General features: G+C 42.1%; 1 pseudogene; it reads left to right on the top strand.

The window, feature by feature from the left end:
* Window positions 1-322: 322 nt before the first annotated feature.
* Window positions 323-8,354, top strand: LOC134203548 (furin-like protease 2; annotated as a pseudogene).
* Window positions 8,355-8,730: the final 376 nt, after the last annotated feature.

Raw genomic sequence — 8,730 nt, 5'->3', positions numbered from 1 at the left:
GTGACATGGCCATGTGCTCCTTTACCGCTACAGCTGTTCACTCTCCTCGTCGTGGTTTCACGATTTCGCTGAAAACTGACCAAAGCCAGGCAAAGAAGCTGTTCGTTCTCTGTTGACCTTCCCTGTAGAACCCCACACGACTATCGAGGTTTTGGCTGCCTATGAAGGTCGGAGTGTGTTCAGTTGATGGATGCAGATTGTATGACGTGAGAGCCATTTATGGAAGGAAGTCCACATCCTGCTCGTCGGCACCAAATATTTGGCATCGCTGTTAACCTTCCGGGCAGGCATATGCCCTCAGCTTCCGGCTAATTCTCTGTTGATGTGGGACGAATCGTCCGTTTTCGTTGCCGACAGTTCCGATCTTTCGATCACCATCGCATTTGGTGGCTTTTTAAATATATCAGCCAAAAGCACTTTAGCGGTATGTGGTTGTGTGCGCAACGACAACGACGACGAGTTGCGCGCGGTTTGTGTTTTCGATCACTTCACTTCCCAAGAGCGCAATCGGAAACACGTCTGCACGTCTCAGAAGCTGAGCGGTAACTATAAAGACTTGTAAGTCGAGTCAAGTACAAGACACTGAAGACGACCTCACAGTTGAGGTCAGAAATACGTATCTACGTAAGATAACAAAACGTAGTGAAATTTAATGGAGAGCTACTAAACTCATCTTAGACAGTTGAATGGGCCACATTCCCACTAAAAAGAGCTTAAAATATATTTTTCTGATTGTCAGTTTTTACCGATTTCGACGATTTTTGGTTGCTACGGATTCAGAGAACTTACCCGCTGTTATTCATTACATATTTACATAGAACCGATTCGCATAACCTGTCTACCGAAATTCCGTATTTACTGGGCCAAGTTCCAAAATTTTGTGTAAATTGAAGATATGTAGTCAACCAAATAAAGATTTCTTGCGTAATGACTGATGAACTTCGTTGGAAATCAGAAGAATATAAGTTAACTACGTTACAGGAGCATCTTATGATTTGATACTGGAACGGTTATTCCGCAAACCGGCTCCCGTGGATTCTAAAGTAGCCACAAACTAATTCTAAAGAAACCCTGGCAATATGGGTGTCAAAATTCATGAAATTGTTTCGTAAGCATGATCTGATGAGTAATTGAACGCTTGGGACGGTTTGACCTTAACGGACTGGTCGTCCGGGAACAGATTTTTCGTAGGGACCCTAAAAGAAAGTGGCCACAAGCTCGTTTGAAGAATCCTGGCAATATGGTATCAAAATTCATTGGGAAAATCGTTTCCAGAGCATTATCTGATGAAATTGTAAGCCCATTCGATGGTTTGACAATGAATCAGGTCATCCTTTAACAAGTTTCCGTAGGGCCTAATGGGGATCCTCATTTTAAAAAGAAATCCTGCAGCAACCTTCATTTTCTCCAGTGGCTTTACATGACCACTGGTTTTCAACATAATTAACAATGGTATGTCCCCAGCAAAACAACTGAATGCTTTCTATCTCGTTTTAAATGCATAACTATGTGTGCTTGTCCAGGGTGAGCACACAAAGGATACACATTGTGATGAGAGTGTTGAGCGAGTTGATTTTCTCAACAATGCTTTAAGCGATTAAGAAACTGTCTTTTTTCTATGTGGAATGGATTTAGAAGACAGTCATGAGTAGGTTTTATTTAAAATCAATGTTAAATTGAGGTTTTAGACCTTGGAGAAAGTTTACCGCCAGTTTTTTGGTCCCTGTGTCCTGGGGAAAAAATCATGCCGACCAAATTCGAAGTGTTGAAGCTACCTTGCATTTATTTTCATAGTAAAATTTGAACAATAGAAATCAACATTAATTCATAAACTTGCAGTAAGTCGCCAAAAAAGCACTCAAAAAAATTATAATAACAAAAAAAATAGCTCGTAACTATAGTTATGTGATAAGCAATCTTATTTTCTTATAGTCTTTCTCAAAACAATCGATGCAAATCCTTCAGCGTAAATTCCAACTATAATTGCACTACCTTAAGACGTTTGCATACGCTTTCTCTATAGATAAATGATTCGTCAAGAAGTTACCCCAAATAAAATATCACAAAAACATTTTTTAAAACAAGTTTTAAATTATCAAATATTCCAAGAACAGCAGCCTTGTACATGTAGCAGTACTCGTTTTAAAAATATGAGCTAAGCTATGATTTCTAACTTGAGGGATTATTTACCACAAAACAAATAAAAAAATGATCAATGTTTCCTCGGATTATGGGTACGCCATAAATAAATCAAGTCATTATTTGAATATTGAAAAAGAAAGTACATAAGCGTCGTTATTTTCTTATTATTTCACACATAAACGAAACGAATATTTATATACATGTGAGAGAACGTGTTCAACAAAATATAAGAGATAAGTAGGACTATCAAATATACTATTCCTTTTTATTAGTCACAAAAATCTTTTCATCAAATGAGAAAGTTTGATTTGGGCATATAGTCTATTCGGGCAAATGATCCCATTCAGGCGAATGGACTTTTCGAACGAGTGGTCCATTCGAGGAATTAACTTTCAGACGTATGGTCTTTTCGGGCGTTTGGTCTTTTCAGGCGTTTGGGTCTTTTCGGGCGTTTGGTCTATTCGGGTGAGATGGAATTCAGGCGTTTGTCATTCAGGCCTTGAATGGGAATTCGGGCGAGTGTCATTCGGGCGTTTGTGATAGAACCTTCCCACAAGAACGAAACCGTGAGAACCAAAACTTTCTAGATTCGCTTTATATTCCTATAACCACTAGTGTTCTCTAGCAAACAATGCGGGATTCGTCCTTATTCGATATTGAAGATATAGAGTAGAAGAGGTAACATCTACATGCTGGACTATTTTAATGATAGCGGGTAAGTTCTTGAATCCGTAGCAACCAAAATCGTCAAAATCGGTAAAAAAAAACTGTCAATGTTACCGTTTCGATGGCAAACCTTCTTGAAGGCCCATGCCCATCAGCGTATAAGAGCATGCTTCCGGAATAATTTCAAAAATGTTGGTACTTATCCAGTTTTTCCGAGCGATAACGACCACCAACTTGACTCTGAATAGTTTCAAATGACGTTTCTCTGGAGGTGAACCGCACCCACTGTTCTGAGCATTCTAAACAATGTGGAAGCTGTAGATGCAATAAAGTCCACATTTTCCTATTTGCTGCATGGCTCCAGTTGCTCCTTCTCACTTCTTTCTTCTTCCTTTTGCTTTTCCTTACAGCTTCTTTGCTTGTTTTTCCACGAATTAACTTCTCCCTACTCACTTCTCACTCTTCACTTCTTACTTCTACCTTCTCATTTCTCACTTTCCACTTCTCTTCTCATTTCTATCATTTCCTTTTCTCTTTCTACTTTTACTTTTCACTTCTCACTACTCACATCACACTATTCCTCTAACTTATCATTCGACCTAATGACCACATTCGGCCCTAAGGGCCCAGGATCAGTCCACCTTCTTGAAAACATATGTTTTTGAAACAATTCTTAGAATTTTCATACCCATATTGTTTCTTCTAAATGAGTTTGTGGCCACTTCAGGGCCTCCGGGAACCTGTTTCAGGATGGCCGTTCCGTTTGGTATCCATCTTATGGTCTCAACTACATGGAAAACATGTTTCCGAAACAATTCCAAGATTTTTGATACCCATATTGTAAATGTTTCTTCTGAAATGAGCTTTCCTGTTCCAGGATGGACGTTCCCGTTGCCATAGACCCTATGGTCTAAACTACTTGGAAAACATGTTTCCGGAAGAATTACAAGAATTTTGATACCCATGCTGCCAGGGTTTTTCTTAGTTGGGGTCTTTAGTGGGACACTTTAGACCCCACAGGAACCTATTCAGAATGACCGTTCGGTCGATATCCATCCTATGGTACTCAATTACATGGGAAACATGTTTCCGGAACAATTTTAAGAATTTTGATACCCATGTTGCCAGGGTTTCTTCTAAATGAGTTTGTGGCCACTATAGGGGCTACGGGAACCTATTCCGGCATATGATCAGGTGGTCCTTATACGTTCTGAAGTGCATGATCTTCCAGAACTTGAAACCAACTGAGACCCAGGGAGTATAATTTGGGTCCTAGACAAGGACAAGCGCCAAGCAGCTGCTCTTGAGCCAACGGCCCGCTTGCAGGGTGGGTACCAAAGACTTTCTTTCTTCTCGCGGGTCCCAGGACGATATAAGTAGGGGAAAGTTTCTGGATGTGGAGTCCTAGAACAAAAAAATATGTTAAATTTTGACTTACTGTATTATTTATCGGTTTTCGGGCGGCAGGGGGAGTAGGATGAGCCCGGATAGTTGCTGGAGTTGATCCGTTGCGGGAGTTGCGGAAAAGGCGCTGGATGGGTTTTTTTGTGGACGGTCGCCCTTGCCGGTTAGCCGGATGCTCTGGCGAGATGAATATCGATATTCGTTGAGCCGAAGGGGCGACTACGACTGGAGTTTCTGGTGGCCGGACGCTCCCGGACGAGAAGATGGCTGTTCACCGCGACGTCGAAGCTTTTTCTTTTGTCAGTCGTTAGCCCGAAAGGGCGACGTACAATTGGGTTTCTGGTGGCGGACGCTCCGAGATGAGAAGAAGGCTGTTCACCGCGACGTCGAATCTTTTGCTTTTCTACGGTCCAGTAATAAATCTAAAAGACACCTTAGGCTACTAAGCGTAAAATAAACATCGTAATCAAACACATAAATGTAGAAACAGACGATTATTATACTGCTTGAAGCATATAAGTAATAAATATAAAACATTCAATTTGAAAAATAAAAAATAACCAATAAATATTCTTCGAACAATCGGCTGGCGTTTCCAACACATAACAACATTATTGTTACCAAAAAACGGTTGGTGGCAAACTGATAACTCAGGATACAAGACATCATCATTTGGTTTCTATAACATCAACATATCCATTTTTGAGACATGATCTAGAAAATCCGGCTTTCCGGTAACCATGTTACCCGAGTCTATACAACGGGACAAAGATCGGATAGAGAACGAATTTCTGAATCCATAGCTAACGAATCGTCAAAATCTGGTTGAAAACGGCAAGAAGTTATGGTCGTTACACCAAGAACGTAGGTACCCAGGTACCCTGTCAGCGGTACCGATACGGGGAGTCAAAAAAATATTCGGAAAGCCCTCCTCAAAGCCCCCCCTTGCTGGATTTTCATTTTGAAATACCCCAAACCAAAATTTTGCGAGTTTGAAGATGTCACCCCCAGACTTCAAGTTCCTGCAATGCTTAGAACCCTAAAAGAAATCCTTGAGAAACAGAAAAGAAAGGTACCCCGGGTACCCTGTCGGATAACATAAGGGTTAACAACGTTGTGCATATTTGAAAACGCCGTCATTGACTTTAGTTCAAGCTGAGCTGGTAAAACGCTGAAGCCCGTACTCGCATGACGACAGTTAGACTGCAGATAACCGGATGCTCTCAACTGTGTGGATTTAGCATCGAGGAATTTCCAGCTTTGCTGTCACTTCAACACTTTATTTTTCGACGTTTCTAACTTTTGAAAAAGATGGCATAAACCATTGAAACGTTGGACAAAGAAAAAAAACTTTCGTTTTCATTGCTGAAGTGACTGCAAAGTCGAAGATTCCCCGTCGTAGACTAATTCAAAATGTGAAAGAACTGTCTAGAATGAGATATCATATCAATATGAGGCTACATCGCTTATGACTTTTACCGGAAAAGCCTTCTGCTGGACTATTGGGTCTGATCATGAACTTCATATGGTTCTCAGATGACTTAGAACTGACGCTCTAATTTGTTTTATTTATTAACAAGTCAGGCCAGAAAGTACAAATTCATATCTCTAAAAAATTACCGTGTACACTTGATAACGAACTTATTTCCGCGATGAACTTTTTTAAGAAAATAATCACGTTAATAAAGTTTTTTAAAAAGGATTTTTTAGCAGACTTGCAATATCATAATAACCTAAGTAGCACATTTAGAGACTAGTTTTTTGGTTACAGCAACCGTACTTGACCAGAATTCAGTCACATATAATGTAAGTTACTGTAAGTAACACAACAAGTGCCTGCTACTTGGTATAATTATCATAGTATTACTAAAGAAATTTACATCCGTGCTCTTGCACTTTCATTTCCGCAGGTGTTCCGCATGCTGGATGGAACCGTGAACGACGCCGTGGAAGCCAAAGCGCTGGGCCTAAACCCGGATCACATTCACACATTTACAGTGCATCTTTGGGGGCCGGAGGACGACAGATCTACCGTTGACAGGCCCGGGCCGCTGAAAGCTCGAAGAGACGTTCATTTTCAGTGTGACCAGCGGTCGCCAGGGCAAGGGATCGATCTTCATCTGGGCTATTTACTCGAGGGAGCGGAGGTCGATACACCGACAGCTGCAACTGCGACGGCTACACCAACTCGATTTTCACTCTTTCGAGTTTCCAGCAGTGCCACTCAGGGAGGTAAGTTTTCTGGTGGTGGTTTTATAAAGGTTCCCATAAACACTAAAAAAATCACTTTTTCGTTCTTCAGTTACAAGCCCTGGTATTTGGAGGTGCTCATCGACACTTGCCACGACGTACAGTTCTGGAACACAGGACACGATAAGAGTGTTGCCACAGTTGACATGGATGGTTCTCTTCCACGACCGGATCGAATCTGCACAGTAGAGCACACCGGAACGTCTGCTTCAGCGCCGTTGGCCCGCCGGTATTACTGCTCTCTGGCACTGGAAGCGAATCCGTCTTTAACATGGCGGGATATTTGAGTATCTGGTGGTATTAACATCTCGCCCGGAACCTCCTCGAGAAGGAATCCGGATGGATTGAATGAATTAATGAAGAGGAAGAAGTGGAGCCACAAATTTGGGTACCCAGTTTGATGGACGCTGGATCGATGGTCAGTCTGGCAGAACAATGGACGAGTGTTCCTCCGCAGCATATCTGCAAATCGCGGCTGAAATCAACGAGGATCGATCGATTGAGGATCCGTTGGATATACTCTACAAACGCATATGGACGTCAACGGCTGTTGCCGGAACGGTCAACAGAAGTTCGTTTCCTAGAACATGTACAATGCAAAATCACCCTCCGGTTCTTCCCTCAGAGGTAATCTTCGCGCATCCTTCAGACGTCCCCGATGGGAACCACCAGCACTCTGCTGTTCGAGCGACCACGTGAAAGTGTTACCAGAGTCAAACTTCGACGACTGTGCCGTTCCTGAGCGTGCATTTTCTGGGGCGCGAGAAGGCTGAAGGTCGATGGACACTGCAAATTCAACAACGGTGGACGTCGACAGGTGGAGATCAATCTGGCGATTCTATCGAAATGGCAGCTAATTTTCTACAGTTACCGACCAAAACCCTATTCGACTAAAGAAAATGAAGAGCCCAACGCGGTTCAATTTGCCAACTATGGAAATATTAACCCATTCGATGTTTCCAGCAGGAAACGGACATCAATCAACCAGCCCTCAGCGGTGCTGGAAATTATTACCAATCGGACATCTATTCGAACTCGATGAACTATGCGTTTCCTGTTCAGGCGGTGCCGGTAGCAGCATTGACAAAACTGTGAGCCACCATAAATGGGCATTTCAACATTCCAACAGCTCAGCAGGAAAACGTAATGGCTGATTCGAACAACAAATTGGTCGTGTTGCACGACTGCGATCCCGAGTGTGACTCTCAGGGGTGCTACGGCAAGGGACCCACCCAATGCGTGGCCTGCAAACACTACCGCCTGGATAAGTATGTGAACCATTTCTGCACGCTCGACCGTGGTGACCCGGGCAGAAGCCATGAACAGAATAACAAAACATGATATGGACATGATTGATATAAGAGATAAAGAGACGAAGCAACAATATCAAAAATTTGCACCGAAATATCATTTAAATATATCAAGATATGCTATGGATGAGAGAACAAACTAATGGCACTTGATGTCGATCTCACTTATTACCAAATAACATATGGCTTGATATCCCTCATGATATTTTAATTGCAAAATAATGATAATTGTCGTCTGATCTTTTATCTCTTATATCAATCATATCCATATCTCATTACTAACTATCTTATCAACATGTTGATATTATTGAGCTATTTTCGTCTACTCGAGGGAGCAACGGTTTCCAATACCATTAATCAAACTTTTCTCTTCCTTTTCCCACAACAGTACCTGTGTTGAGTTCGGTGCTGCCCCCATGAAGCTTCCCCAACCAGGGCGGTGTTTGCTGGCCGTGCCACGAGTCCTGCGAAACGTGCGCCGGAGCCGGACAGGATAGTTGTCTGACCTGCGCTTTGGCTCATCTCTATATTTACCGATTTGGCCGTATGCCTGCAGATTCTGCCCGGACGGATACTATGAGAGTGAGTGCACCGCAATTGGTTCCGATAATTATGTTTTCATAAATTTGCGTGACGGTAGCCACATGTGAGTTTATTGCTCGAATGCCCAAACCACACAAATGCGAGTGTAAATTCATCTTAATTAATTGGAATTGGTATGCTCCCTTTGTGTGCGGGGCTTTTTGCATTATAAAGTCAAGGGAGATAATAACGCTATTCTGCAGCTGATTGTGTGTATAAAAGTTCGATAAACTGCAACGACAAAGGTGCATTTGAAAAAAGTTTACAGCAGAATGGACTGAAAAAAACTTTTTACACGAAGACAGTCCAAATTGCTCTTACTCAACAATAATAGAATTGTTCTTCCCGATAAAATGTTGAGCCGCAGAGCTGAAGG

Source organism: Armigeres subalbatus, unplaced genomic scaffold (assembly GCF_024139115.2).
Source record: "Armigeres subalbatus isolate Guangzhou_Male unplaced genomic scaffold, GZ_Asu_2 Contig1956, whole genome shotgun sequence".
NCBI classification, from domain to species: domain Eukaryota; kingdom Metazoa; phylum Arthropoda; class Insecta; order Diptera; family Culicidae; genus Armigeres; species Armigeres subalbatus.
The sequence above is the reverse complement of the archived record's forward strand: the minus strand, read 5'-3'. Positions and strand labels throughout refer to the sequence as shown.